Source organism: Ochlerotatus camptorhynchus, unplaced genomic scaffold (genome assembly GCF_037179485.1).
Source record: "Ochlerotatus camptorhynchus isolate MF236.1 unplaced genomic scaffold, CSIRO-AGI_Acam_v1.1 ptg000416l, whole genome shotgun sequence".
Taxonomy (NCBI): domain Eukaryota; kingdom Metazoa; phylum Arthropoda; class Insecta; order Diptera; family Culicidae; genus Ochlerotatus; species Ochlerotatus camptorhynchus.
Window position 1 is genome coordinate 288,881 of NW_027040902.1, and position 16,016 is coordinate 304,896.

At 42.2% G+C, this 16,016-nt stretch overlaps 1 protein-coding gene across 1 annotated transcript in view; it reads left to right on the forward strand.

Moving 5' to 3' along the window:
• Positions 1 to 16,016, forward strand: part of igl (igloo) — a 354,198-nt gene that overhangs the window by 10,133 nt on the left and 328,049 nt on the right. The window lies entirely within an intron of this gene.

The following is a 16,016-nucleotide window of genomic DNA, read 5'->3' on the forward strand; positions in this document are numbered from 1 at the left end:
GGTGAGAGGCAATCACGCGTACCACTACACCACCAGCGTTACTCAATCAACAAATGAAAAATCAATCCTTCTATGCCATACAATAACAGGATATTCTATCACACTTTAAAGATTCATAATCTGTTAAATAATTGAACAAGGAATGGAAACAATAAGTAAAAACTAGCTAAATATAGTTTTTCGCCACTGTACAAAATGTATAAGACAACTTGACGTATTATTGAATAAAACCCAAGTCAAAGCTCGTTTTTGAATCATGACATATTGTTTACATGTTGAGTACTATCTAAAGAATCTTTTTAGGAAATGTAATGTTATTTGGAATAATGATTCAAAAGTTGCAGCTGTTCATGTGTGCCATGTTTATCGAATACACCATCAGATCTTTTGGACACATTATTTACCTGATCGTTGTAGCTTGGATAAAATATGTATGTCCTTCAGACAACCCCGTAACGTGGATAGATCACCTTTTCGTTGTACGTTACGGGATGTAAGATCTACCACTAATTCCTAGTCCTGACCAGTGCTGAGATTTGTCATTGTCATTGACAGACTTTCGTTCGATATTGACAAAATTGTTCGTCACATAGTCACTGACAGACTTGATCCTCAAAAAAACCTTCGTCAAAATCTCATTCATTTTTTCGTCAATGACAAAGATTCACCTGGTAACAAAAAGTGTAATTTAGTACATTCTGTGTCACATTATTGTTATCCAAGTAGCTCAGGACGTAGATACTTGTTCACTGAAATGGATCCATGTAATTGTTTTGCTCAAGTAATTTAATTTCGTTACTAATTTAGCAAATAAACAAAAATGCACATGTTCGTCACTGACACCATTGTCATTGACAATTGACATGGTTTGCCTTGACTATGACTGCTAGCTCAAATGAGTGACCAAAGCAGAATTGTCAATATCACCGTGTACTGTCGAGATTTTGCAGCATTGGTCCTGACTACTTCAAACTAGGGGAACAGGATTTTTCAGTAATCAAAGGAACACATCTTAGTCCTTGTTACTTTTTATGCCTTGTTGATAGTGACAAGACCCGGTTTTGTCCACCGAAGATGATCTTGAAACAAGGAAAAAAATAGTTAGTTAGTCTTCATCTATGTGATTCCTAATCTTCTATTCGTTGTTCCCTAAGTTTGAAGTGGTTAAGACTAGGGTTCTGATGCATGGCCATTATCGGTGTCATTGCTTAGTTTTGTTGATAAGGAATCCAATTTTGAGTGACAAAGGGGCGCGCCTTTGGAGGGTGTTCCAACACTCCGAAGGGTATAAATAGCGGGACCTTTCAATTTGAGTCGGATCCTTTCGATAAATCCAAGAATAACAACTGTAAAAAAAATCGAAGACTTCATCATTTCTCAATAGTGATGGAGTAATACGACATGCACTGAACTAAGGACACGGGATATACTATAATAGATCAAATTACTGGTCGCAGTGGTGTTAGGTCCCGAACAGAGGGGAAAAAAATGTCCTTCAGACGCCGTTTTTTGCATGCATGCATAAGGGACCTTGTCTTCTTCTTCTTATTCGCATTTCAAGCTTATTGCTTATCGCAGATTTAAATTATTGCGTGCTCTCAACTTAGTGTTCTAGATGCTCTACCACAGTTGTTAATTGAGAGCATTCGATGCCTGTACCATTTTTGCCAATGATACTCTATGCCCGTCGAGAAATTTTCCAACCCGTAAAATTCCTAGAATTCGGGAATCGAACCCAGCCACCTCCAGCATCATGGTCTTGCTTTGTAGCTGCGACTTTACCGACTAAGCTAAGAAAGGCCCCAACCAATCTTGTTACGAAGATGATTGATATGCCATTTTGTGGGAATTAGCTTACCAACTTCTTTCTGGAATGCAGAACAACTTATCAGTCCATTTTTGTCTCTGATGCACGACGTTCGTTTTGTTTTGTCTGACACAAATCGCCAAGCTCTCAATAGTTTATCGCGCATACAATGTCTTACAAATAAACACCGTTCTCCCTTTTCAAAAATAAGCCACCGTCAACGATTGCCTAGTGTACCTTTCTGTATGTTTTTGTTGATATCATCGTTTATGATAGATATTGCATTGGTAGTTGTCCATCGTCATGGGAGACTCCACCGTCGTCGCAACACGTCGTCCTTACCGTGCCGCCGGTATCTTCCCTCCAAATGGCGCCATGCTAGCATATGCGCATACGCATTGCCAGCGTGTTGCTTGCGTATACTAACGGTTCTTGAGAGTACAAATAGAGACATTCGCTCCCTCGCCGGTAACTAATACATACAGATTGTGACTACATGTCTAGCGTTAAAGAAAGGGGTCTGGTGATATCATTTACGTGCAAATCGTTATTAAACAATATAATGATAGCCTTTGAGTGTGTTTGAGGCCAATCATTTGCAATTTCAGTGTAAAGAAACAAAAGCATCGACGGTTTTTTATTACGGCCGAAATGGAAACTTGTTCATTATGGTGATGATATAGGGATGTTTAAGTCATGACTGTAAATATAATTCGTCGATAAAAAGAATCTAATGTGTCAGTTTGCTTACCGTTCGAAATATTTTGTATTATGAACCTTTTGGAATTTGTGAGCCTCAGATAGCCTAGTTGGTAAATGCACAGTACCAAGCCGGAGGTGACATAATAGGTAAAAGTATTGCCAAAGTCGTTATTTACACTAGTAATTAAAATCAATTGTTTCATCAAAATCCGTTGAGAACTGACGAAATAATATACCTAAATAATAGCTTTAAGTCGAAAACAGTTGCACATAGGCACCTTCTCGCACAAACGCCTTAATGTATACAAAATCATATAACGCACATTATCCAATTCAGGGTTACTTCCACTCACTTGCTATAAAAAAATGTTTTTCGGAATTATGAATTCATGAAATAGTATAATGCTAAAAAGGACTTGTAAGTTACAAGAAGAGGCCATGAAGTATATGTTTGACACGTAAAATCTGTCAATATTGCTTGCAGTGCGTCACAATCAGCGATTTTACGACTCGTGAGCGCTCACTCTGAGTGAACGCTCACGAATCATAGGATCGCTCATTGTGACGCTCTGAAAGTGGAATTGACAGGTTTTATGAGTCAAACACATACTTTACACCCTCTTCTTGTTACTTACAAGAACAACATATCATTATAACATCTAATGATTGCATAATCCCGAAAAATATTTTTTTATAGCAAGTGAGTGGAAGCAACCCTGATCCAATTGAGTCTTTCTGCGGCTCATATTATAGCACGATAGATTGCCTGCTAAACAAATGGTTTTAATTTCGCTACAATCCTGGAATTCACCAGGGACATGCTTTTTCAATTGTCCTTAAGGTATATTCATTTCCACCAGTGTACATATATGCTGAAATCTTCGACATAGGCGAAATGGCTCTAATGTTGGCCTAAGGATCTTAGATTGGGCCCATCGCTAAAAATCTGCTATTTATCAATTTTATCTAGATGAACCAGATGAACGCGTCATTGGGACGGTACTAATGGATATTTTTGGTCGCTATTGCACAGAGGTCTTTTTTTAGGGTTTTTTAGTCCAAATTAGGGGCATTTAGGCTGACATTACATCCATTTCCCCTATCACAAGCTGGTGTTTTCCTGAATGGAATGTTCTTAAGAGTACTAAACCTCAGTGCGCTGTGATCGCTTAACCTTAAATTTTCTATCAAAAATCGTTTACAACTTTCATTCTCAAAAAGATAGTAAGTTGATCTGTTGAGCCAACATAAGCGCCATCATAAGTCCTGAAAGTACTTTAAAAAAATAGTTGTATAAAAAGGTTATTTAGGTGATTAGAAGGAAAGGGGTGTAAGTGATTTTGATCGATTCTTTCCATCGACTTTCTCTTTTGTTAATTATTCAGCTGCAAACACATTCCTTGATTCGTGTGCCATTCTGGATGCTAGATGAGAACCTCCTTTATCATACTATGTGGCAGAAATAGCGCAAAATCTGTTTATAAAGCTGTGGCTATCAAAAGAGAAAGTCGATGAAGATAATCGATCAAAGTCACTTACACCCCTTTCCTTCTAACCCCCTCAATTAAAAGAAAATAACGATTATGTAGAGGTCATTCAACAATACTTTTTACAATCCAGAAAAATTAGTGATAGACAATTGGTCTCTTCAGCAAAGTAGCTTACAGTAACTTGTTTTACAATTTTGTTGATAATTGTGTCGGTCTATTTCAAATAACTATAAAGTTCATATTTCGAACTTCCTACTCCCATTGGGAACACCCTAACTTTACTCACATCAAAAGATTGTTTGTGCTTTCGCTCTGCGTTTGTCTTTTCTTCGATAGAATAAAGTGCTGGTGTTTCCGTTAGTTAAAGTTAAATTCTGGAAAAAGTTTGAAAAATTATGCTAAACTTCAGATATCCCCATCAGGGTCCACGTAATACCACGGAATGTACAGAACCAATTGAGTTGCACCCCTAGCATAACCACTGGATCCCCGATCAAGTGGAAGTTACGAAAAAATAAATCTCCATTAAACCTCAATTTGTAACATTTCATAGCATTGTTTGCGGGAGTGGATGCGTCCCTTCGAGGGAATAATCGAGATTTATTTTCATCGTTTCCCATTTTCCAGAGGGATGACCTCGATCGCGTGAGGCATGTTCCTCGGTTTTACGGTTAGGTGCCTACGAGTAATGCATTATGATTTTTTTGCATGTTGGAGCATGATTCGTTAACAACATAAATGTCGCAACCGAACATGCAAGCTTGGCACTTGACCGATTAGTTTTTTTTTTATATTTTAAATTAACCACCGACCCTAGAAAATACATGAATTATCGCGTATCTTAATCATTCGTTACATACCAAAACAGAACTTAATCGTACTTTGACGCGAAGCGCTGTGGATTGCGAATTGCTTACTGAGCATAAAATCATAGATTTAACCCCAAGCGCTTCCACAGAACAATAAATCGCCATCGTAATTTGTATATTTAAGATTAACCATCAACCTCGGATACTATTTGCATTATCTTATATTTCATTGGAGGGATCATTTTTGCTTAAAGAGCAGAAAATCATGGGTTTAATCCCAAACTCTCCATCATGACTTTTAAAATGCATGATTACTTAATAAAATAAATATTTTCTTTCAATAGTCGACTATCAAATGAGCAACACATAAACAATATATACTTTTGGTTGCATCACCAACTTGAGGCGAATGCTAACCGAAAACCCTACCCAATCCTCCAACTCCGTAGCACTTATGGAGGTGTCGCTAAGTCAGTAGCCTCTCGTTAAGTAAGTACTACATGGAACATCTCCATACCTATCCCTAGTTATGGTAAAGATGGGCGTGGCCAGGAATAGTGACAGTTATGCTTCTTGTATTATTATTTAGATTGGAATCAATGTTTGCTCCCCAGCATTATTCCTGAAAGTAACCTGACTGAAAATTTCAAAAGAGTCGTGAGTGTCGCTAGTATCCAATCTACGAAGTACCAGGCATGGAAAATCATTTGCATTCATTTCGTGCATTCATTTACATTCATTTGCGTCTAACTTTTTTCTTCAACAGAATTGTGCAATGTAATGTAAAGAGCTTTTGTAGGTTTTGATATTAGCTACAACTTTTGTCAACTAGTCAAATTCTTATCTCTTATGCATGACGAACCAGAGTGAACAGAAGCCACTATTGTTTTTCAGTTAATGTATTTTACATTCACTGAAAAACAGTAACAAGTTCTGCCCGCTCTAGTTCGTGATGCATAAGAGATACAGATTTGAGTTATGAGCAAAAGTTGTAGCTAATAACAAAACCTACAAAAGTTCTATAGATCATTTTGCGGAATGCTGTTAATGAAAAAAGTTAGAGGCAAATGAATGTAAATGATTTTCCATGCCTTCGAAGTACATCATAACAACGCTAATAATAAATAACTAATAAATTTCATAAGGAATGTATTACCTGGTTGGGATAATTGCTTACAACAGTAGTGGTAGTTCCTCAAACAATAGTGGCTTACCACTACGTTATGGCATAAATAAAAAGAGGATACACCACAAAAGATCAAAGTTATGGTACGGTGGTATTATGTCCCAACATAGGGAAAAAAAACCGTCTCTCAATATTTTGTAATTTCTAATTCGCGCACAAATAAAAATCATTGTACACTTAGCTTAACCTGCATTATAAGTTAGAAGCTTCGTGCCAGGAATGTTTTGCTCTAATTTGGGAGATGTAAACACTCAATCTAGCTCGGTAAAATTTCCAACAGCCGATTACTTCGGCATTTACTTTTGCTGATATCTCTGCAAAATATCTGTTTGTTAGCTGATATCTCATCAAAATGTTATTTGATAGCTGAGTCTCGGCAATTGTTTGACTGAATCTCAGCAAAATAAATTGCAGAATTACTCGTCTGTTGGAATCTCGACGAAAATTTTTAAGTGTGTTTAGATGAAATAAGTCCACTTATGGATGATATTCATCTGCTTAGATTTCATTCAGTGCAAACATGAAAAAGTGTTTCTTACATAACTTCTTTCTTTTAAAAGTGTCCATCTTGGGATGAATGGATGACAAGTAGATAAATGGTCTGTCTTTCCGTAGAAAAAGTAAGACACTCATTTTTAAATTTTTAAGTATTGGTTTTAAGTGAAGTCATAACATTTATTTTTATAATTTCTTATAAAAGCTCATACAATTTTCTACAAATCATCCTCAATCAAATCAAATCCATCCAAACATTTTTATAGGACTAACCAATTTTGAGCTATAATTTTTTTTTGTTGAAAATATTCAAAAAAAAAAGTTCGGCCCTTTTCAAATGGTGGTCAAGATTTTTTTTTATAAAATAACTATGCAGTAAGTATGATGCCAACCATTTATCGAGTTGGCGTAAAATTCGTCATATATCCAAAAAATGTCGATTTTGATGATTAGTCATTTAATATTTAACGTAATGGTGTCTTAAGTCTGTCAAGTCGACAGTGAGCGTTCATAAGGGGCTAATTGCAATGATAGATTCTCTTCGTCGATTTTCTCTTTTGTTAATAACTTCTTGGATTAACATTTCTCGGTGCGATAGCCAATACAACCTGTTACAGTACTGTATTGAAATTTTATGAAGAGAACGAAGAAAGCCGATCATCGCAGTTAGGCTCTTATTTCTTATTATGATAGTCCATCTGACTTGATAGTCTCAATGAAACACTTAAATCTAAATGTAGTCACTCATTAAAAATTAAAAATTGGCCGACAGCAAACGATGACGAAACCTGGAGGCATTGATGTCAAAGTCAAATAGGTCAGAGGCTTCGTTGAATTGATGAATCATGGCGACAAAGGAACTGTTTGCAGCATAGTTGGTTGCATGTACTATTTCATGTAGCAAGGTTCTCGGACGGAGTGTTCGGGCAGGAGCATACAGATTAATTTTGGCCAGTAACTCAGGAACATCATATTCTGCGAGCAAAACTTTAGCAACGATGACGACCTGCGATATGTTTCGTCGCTTAGCAAGAGTATCCAAACCCAGTAAACGACAGCGGTCAGCATACGGTGGTAAATTTAGCAGGTCACTCCATGGAAGATAGCGCAATGCGTATCTGACGAATTTGCGTTGAACAGCTTCGAATCGTCCACTCCATACTGCTTGGTAGGGATTCCAGACAACACACAGGAATTCCAGTAGAGAGAATACCAATGAACAGTAAAGATCTTTAAACTACAGAGGATCACGAAATTCCTTAAATATCTTGAACATGAATCCAAGCTGACGATTAGCTTTGTCGATCGTGGTTGAGAAGTGGCTAGTGTATGTGAGCTTTTCATCCAACATGACACCGAGGTCTTTAACGTGATCGACACGTTGAACTGCAGTCCCAGCAACGTTATAGTCAAACAAAACGGCAGTCCTAGTTCGACGGAAACTAATTACGCAGCACTTTGAGACGCACAGGACCATAACATTACTTTCACACCAATCAATAAAGATTTCAAGAAGGTTTTGTAGTTCTAAACAGTCGGCATAGCCTCGAACGACTAGATAAATCTTCAAGTCATCGGCAAAAATCAATTTACCTCCACGTAGTAGAATAAACGTTACATCGTTCACAAATAAAGAGAAGAGCAGTGGTCCCACAGTGCTACCCTGTGGAACTCCTGATCTGCTCGAGAAACAGTACGATGAGTAGTTTCAGATGCATACAGTAACTTCATGTTGCACGAGGTACGATCTAAGCCAGCTGCAGAAGGAAACAGAACATCCAATTTGTTCTAGCTTGGCTAGCAGAACGTCGTGCACAACTCTATTAAACGTAGCTTTAAGACCAGTGTAGATGGCATTTGAAGTTTCTTGCATACATTTTCCATACAGAACGACGTAAAGCTGACGATATTAGTTTCCACGGAGCGGCCAGGAAAGAAACCATGTTGACATGTACTTATGTAATGCTTGCAGGAAGCAAACAATCTCTCATTTATCAGCGACTCAAACAACATAGATTCAACCCCAAGCCCAGATGGAATAACACTCGGACCTGGTGAAAATGATGCTTTGGTTTTACTCATCACAGAGAGAACCATTTGCGCATCTACGGCAAAAACATCCATGTTTACGACGTCGGTTGGCACATCACGGACGGCTCGCTCAATTTCTGCTTGCTTACTTACTTACTTAAGGGTCCTGTGCACCACCAGCGGTGCAAAGGGCCAACGTGAAAGACTTCCATCCTGGGCGGCTGCTCGCTTTTGCCTTGACCTGGGACCAGGTCAGATTTCTATCGACTTGCTTAATTTCCTTATTGAGGCTCCGCCGCCATGAGCCCCTGGGTCTGCCTCTGCTGCGATGTCCTGCTGGATTCCAATCCAGCGCTTGCTTGCAGATTTCGTTTCCGCCCCGTCGAAGTGTGTGGCCGACCCACCTCCACTTTCGCTCTCGAATTTCTGTTGCTATCGGCTTCTGATGACATCGACGATGGAGCTCGGCATTCGAGATCCAGTTGTGAGGCCACCAGGCACGAATTATATACCGCAGGCATCGGTTGATGAAGACCTGCAGCTTTTGAGTGTTCTCCGCTGATACACACCACGTCTCGCTGGCGTATAACAACACAGATTTCACGTTCGAGTTGAAAATTCGGATTTTGGTGCGTTGACTTATCTGGTTGGATCTCCATACGTTTCGTAAACTCGCAAAGGCAGCCCTAGCCTTCTTGATTCGTGCACCTATGTCGCTCTTGGTCCCGCCGTCCGACGCTATTTGGCTGCCAAGATATTGGAAACTTTCGACCTTCTCCACTGCTTGCCCCGCTACCGTAAAGTTGGAAGGGTTGCCCGTGTTGATATCCAACAATTTGGTCTTGTTGACGTTGATTGTGAGACCCGCCGCAGAGGAGCGTTCGGCTAGGTCATTGTGCTTACTCTGCATATCAGAGCGCCGTTGTGCTAATAGAGCAACATCATCAGCCAAATCGAAGTCGTTGAGATGCTCCATGGTGATAGGCTGCCAAAGCAGTCCACGGTTCGGTACACGGTCAATTGCACCTACCATGATCTCGTCGATTACGATGAGAAACAGTAGCGGTGATAGTATACATCCTTGTCTCACACCAGCGACTACCCGGATAGGGTCGGACAAGGCTTCGTTATGCAGAACTCTGCACGTGAAAGCCTCATACTGCGCTTCGATGAGGTTGACGATTTTATCCGGGACTCCCTTGCGTCTCAGAGCGCCCCACAGATTCTCGTGATTGAGACGGTCGAAAGCTTTTTCGTAGTCAATGAATACCAGATAAAGGGACTCTTGGAATTCAATGACCTGCTCCAGGATGATGCGGAGCGTGACAATATGGTCCACACAAGATCTTCCGGCACGGAATCCTGCCTGCTGCCGTCGGAGAGTCGCGTCGATCTTCTCCTGTATCCGATTCAGGATAACTTTGCACAGAACTTTGAGAACAATACACAGTAACATGATGTCTCGCCAATTGTCGCACACAGTCAGATCCCCCTTCTTTGGGACCTTCACTAAGATGCCCTGCATCCAGTCGGCCGGAAAAGTCGCGGTGTCCCAGATATTACAGAATAGTTGATGCAACATTTGTGCGGATAGCATGGGGTCAGCTATGAGCATCTCTGCTGATATGCGATCGACCCCTGGAGCCTTGTTGGATTTCATGCTTCGGATAGCTGCTTCAATCTCCTGCAGTGATGGGGCCTCGGAATTGACGCGAGTGATGCGTCGCACCCTAGGCGGATCATGCCGAGATGTTGATGGCTGGTTGGCCGTCGAAACTTGAAGAAGTTGTTCGAAGTGCTCAAACCAGCGTTTCAGCTGGTCAGTGGGGTCGGTAAGCAATTGTCCAGTCGTGTCCTTCACTGGCATCCTCGGGTTCATCCTTGCTCCACTCAGGCGTCGTGAGATATCGTAGAGGAGGCGTATATCGCCAGTGTTTGCGGCTTTCTCCCCTTCGCTTTTTTGCCAGGGAGTTCACCCACACTCGCTTGTCCCGTCTGCAAGAGCGCTTGACTTCCTTCTCTAGAGCCGAGTACCGTTGACGGGCTTCGTTCTTGGCTCCTCTGGTTCTCGCCCGCTCTATCGCGGCTTTTGCTTCTCTACGCTCCTCAATCTTCCGCCAGGTTTCATCTGTGATCCACTGTTTCCTCTGGGTGCGCAGCTCACCCAAGTTGTTCTCGCTTGTTTCTATAAAGGCATTCTTGATGGCCGTCCATTGTTCTTCTACGCTGCCACCTTCTGGAACGTCCGCAGCTCGAGTCTCAAGTTCATGAACAAAATACCTTTTTACCGCTGGATCTTCAAGTCGGCGTGTGTTGAACCGCCGCCCGAGTCTCTCCTCCCGTCGCTGAATCCGCGCCATGCGTAGGCGGATTTCACCGATTAGAAGGTGATGGTCAGACGCGATGTCGGTGCTGCGTTTATTCCGGACATGTATGTCGGTATGTCCATCACGGGAAACCCACGTGACTTTGTGCACTGGCCGATGGGGGAAGAGCGAGCCCCCGATCACCATGTCGTTATTGCCACAAAATTCTGCAAACAGCTCACCGTTCTCGCTCATTTCGCCGAGACCATGACGTCCCATGACACGCTCATAGTCCGTGTTGTCGGAGCCGATCTTCACATTGAAGTCGCCAGTGTAGATCTTGATGTCACCCTTTGGAACCTTATCCACGACGGCATTCAGTTGACTGTAAAAATTCTCCTTGTCCTGTAGCTCGGCAGCATCGGTTGGCGCATAACATTGGATTATGGTAAGGTTACGAACCCGTGTTCTAAATCTGGCAACGATTATCCTCTCATTAACAGGCTCCCACTTGATGAGCGCAGCACTTACCTGGACGCTAAGTAGGAGACCAACTCCACGATGGCGGGGAGCGTTTTCATCTCGAATACTATACTATACTCGAGTATAGTAGTACCTGTCCCGACGGCAGTTTGTGTTCTCGAAAGTTTGGCCAACGAACTTCACTCAGTCCCAGGATTTCTAGCTTCATGCGTCGCGCCTCGTTGGCGAGTTGTGCCAGTTTACCCTGCTGGGCTAACGTCAATACATTCCATGATCCAATTCGTGTCCGTTGTTTTGCGCTAAAAGTCACTGCCGTTAAATCAGTTCGATGTCTTTCTCTGTTGGTTTCTGTAACAATTGTAAAGGTTTCAGAGACAGTAGGTGGTTGGCCTAAGGTCTCCTATCTGCTTGCGATGGGGAGTAATTCGAAAAGACGCTTAAGAAGTGAAAAACATTTTTGACGGCAGCCCAGTTTCCTTCCTCTTCGTATTCACAAACGCATTGCAGATTATGTTGAGTAAGAATTACATACCTCTTGTAAAGAAGCTTGTTGTAGTGGCGATAATCATTGCTGGCAATTGAAAAATTTTGCTTGGTAAGGGTAAATCGTCGATGAGTGAGAGCACGGAGAGCTCTAGATCACACTCGTTTCAGGTTGCGGAGAGTAGCGTTAGACCAAGGCGGTTTTCTTTGAGGTAGGCACTTCGGTACTGAAGCACAAACACAGTCGCGCAAAAGGCTATAATAGGGAGCGGCTGCTGTATCGATATCAAGGTCATTCAGCACGTTCCAGTTGATCCGGGACAAGGAACGCCTCAGCAAACGGAAATCGGTCTTCCGGAAATCGAGCCGAGTGGCAGTCATGGTTTCATCAAAACGAATTTGAGATCCGTTCGCGATAGATATATCCAAAGCAGGGTGGAAATTGTCAAGAGGAACGATGAAATCAGGCGCTTCAGCGACGACACAGTCCAGAAGTGCACTTTCGCTAACAAAAGCCAAGTGAAGAAAACGAGACTGGAAATTAGGAACAAGGTTTATCTGGCTCAGTCCATGAAAAGCCGTACCGTCAACAAGCAAGCGGCTGGCAGGAGTAGTTGAAGATGCACTCGGATCTGGAAACGCATAACCCTGGCCTGAGGGTGACCAGCTACGCCCAGGCTGATTAAAATCACCAAGCAGAAGAAGCACATCCTTTATATCAGCCATGGACGATGCAAATTCTGTAGCATCCAGATGAAGCTGCATTGTGCTGCAGTCATGTCGTCGTTCAGGGGGAATATACACCGCTCCAATGAGGATGTTCCGCGAAGTTAAGGCTGACCTTAGCCCAAACTGCTTCAATTGTAGTAAATAGCTCGTTGGCGATTACGCAGGAGGCGAATGCGTTGGAAACAGCGATGAGGACACCACCACCGCGAGTACGAATGCTGTTGGATGAATTACGGTCTAATCTGTAGACAGTAAAAGAGTTACCAAACAGTTGCACTGAATTGATCCTCCCATCGAGCCAAGTTTCCGTGAATACATAAACGTCATATCCCCCGTCAAGCGCAGCCAGATAAACATCGATAGTAGACTGATAGTAGACTCGTAAACCGCTAGAGGGTTCGGTGCGAGCCGTGTCAATGGTAACTCGACCAGGATCCGAACGAGAGAACGGTGAACTATCAGGCAGCGTAACATCTCCTGGCATAGAAAGACTCGAAGTGGTGACCATAAGCGAAAATGAACTGAAACCAAGTTGCGGATCAACAGTTGAATTCACATGGACGAGTTCATACTTGCCGTAAACGAGTGGTTGGAAGACCCCTTCACCAAGCCCGCACACAGGGCCGGGACGGCTGCAGGTTGCTGGCGGGAATGGCTCGACTGTGGCGGGGGGCTCGGGGGCTTCCATGATGCCAACGGCAGTGCGTTCCAGTAAACAAACAGAAGTTGATTTATCATAATGGTGTAAGTCGTCAATCTTCGGCAGGACTAGATCAGAGGAATTGGATGCTTCTTCCGGTGAATTTTCTGTGGAGCGTCTCGGCTTCTGGTATGGTGGGGCTTGTATACTGTTAATGTACGTCTTCAGACCACAATTGTCGAGGAGCAGACATATACAATGGCACTCTGGAAACCAAGAATTTTTTAGACAGAGCAGTTGTTGCTTGCTGATTGTACTTGCCTACAGTTGGAGTTTGGAAAACCCCCTCTCCTAGCTCTAACGCAGGGCTGGAACGACTGTTGAACGCTGGTAGCATAGGCTTGACTGCCATGATAGGATCAGGGGCTTCCACAAGGCTAGTTGCAAGTGTGCGTCCGAGTGTCGAGTTGAATAAAGCAGGTTGTGCTTTTATCGGAAATGATCGGCTGTAGACATAATACATTTCAGGAAGTGGATTGTCCGAAATAATGTCGTACTTGCCTAAGATAGGGTTTTGGAAGTTGGAGTTAGGCTCTTATGCATGCGCACTGTCTGAGTGTTCTTTCACTATTTGCCATCTGGCCAAGTAGTCTTCCCAACCAAATGTACCACCATTCGACCTTTTGTCCTTCTTATCATTCGACCTTTCGCATTTATTATCATTCGTCCTTTTGTTCGCCTTTTTTGTTGCCGTTCGACGACGACGGGTGTGCTTTCGCGAGAGTGACGTTTATTTAATCCGTTTCTTGCACGGGTGTGTTTTTTTTTGTAACTAGCGTAAGTGTGCCTGCGATTTGCATTGAGAGTCGGAGATTGTAAGTAATCTGAAGGATGCCTCGCTGGATACGCCCAAAACTGGACGGGCAGTAGCTGGTGGCCGTGAACGGTTCCTAGGGAAAGCACTAGATACAACCCACCTCCCAGATGACCATGGCAATACAGGAAGTATTGGTATTGGAAGGTAATTGCTATGAGATATTTTGCAAACAATGACAGATAGCGGACATAAAGAACCAGTGGAGGTGCCGGGCAAAGGTGTTTATCCTAGAAAAATGGTAAGTTACAAATTCGCTGTTGTCGTTGTCGTAGGCGCCGTCGTAGTCGCTGTCGTGATCGCCGTCGTAGTCGGAGGCAATACCGTTAGTATATTTAAAATTAACCACCAACCGCTGAAAATATGAATCATCGCGTATTTCTGTTGTTCATTACATACCAAGTAAAATTCGAGAACTTAATTTCATTTGATTAGCTTGTTCAACCAGGTCTTAAACAATCGTCACGTCGGTCATAGCTTGCTATGATTACCTGAACCATGCGTAAAGAGAAAATCGAAACATTTCTAGATAGAGCAGGAATTAGGGCGTAACAGCTTTTGTAAACAATGACTTCTACCGATGATTTCTATGAATTCAAGGCACGCCCACGCAGACCAACCTAACCATCGGATAGGGGAAGCCTTTCCCTACCCGATGAGGATATTGGTTTGCGTGGGTGAGTCTTGAATTTCTAGAAATCATCAAGAGAAGTCATTGTTTACAAAAGCTGTTAGGCCCTAATTCCAGCTCTATCTAGATTTAACGTCGCGTGAAAATGGATCTTAATGAAGGCCTCTTTCATAGCTTTTAGTTTAAGGATTTCAAAGATCGTCGGTTGCAGTGGCTTGCTTACTGAGCAGAAAAACGCAGTCCCAGATCCTTTCATATTAAAAATGTATGGTTAGATCACTTTTTTATCGTGTATTTCGTAAAACTTTTCGTTGTCGTTGGTGCCGGGTCTGAATAGTAATAAAAACTTGAGTAACGCTATAATGTGATATAATGGACTCGGTGGCCTTGGCACAACCGGTTTTGCTTACTGAGCAGAACATCATGAGTCTAATCTCAAGCCCATACACATTCAAGATGCGTCAATCGTTTTATTTGTTAACATGACTACATGGTAATAACAGCAACTCGATGATTAAAAAGGAGCTCGTCTGCCTAGTGGCAAACGTTTTTGCTTACTGAGCAGAAGACCGTGGGTTCAATCCCAAGCCCCTTCGCGTTATATGATTGTTAGGACATCAATTCAGCTTATCGTTTACCAAAACGAACCCTGCTGCAAACCCAACCCTATTATCCAATATCCCAGTGATTCCTCGTGGAAGTGCAGAGGTGTTCTCGGCTTCCATCAAAGCGAGTGTCACGTCAACACATTCCTACCCCTTCCTTTCTTGACCTGTGTTCGGGCGTGGCCGGCGCTGGTATTGCCTAGTTTGAGATCACCAGTATTTACACATTGAGGATGATTGTTAGTCCCAAGCATCGTCTATTGGTTCTCTGAGTAATTACAGCTGGTCTGGCAATAACAGAGTAGCAACCGTGGGAGTTCAATCATGCTCATGCTCATGCTCATCATTCGTCCTTTTGTTCATTTGACATTTTATCCATTGGACCTTTTGTTCATTCGACATTCTGCCATTCGTCAAACGTCCATTCGACGTTTTGTCCGTTCGACCTTTTGTACTTCATTTAATCATTCGACCTTTTGTCCATTCAACGTTTTGTCCCCCTGCTCATCAATCGACCTTTTGCCCCCCTTATCACCTTTTGTCATACAATCAATTTAAGATAGGGTCAATTAGAGCACCACTAGCACCAAAAACTGGCACACTTACTATATTTAAATAACTGAACTCAAGATCGAAAAAATAGAAATGACCATCCCCAACTACACCCTATCAGACACAACGACAGCCTTCATAACAAAATATTCTCAACATACTCTCAATCGCGTCGCCGGGTTAGGAAAATTGC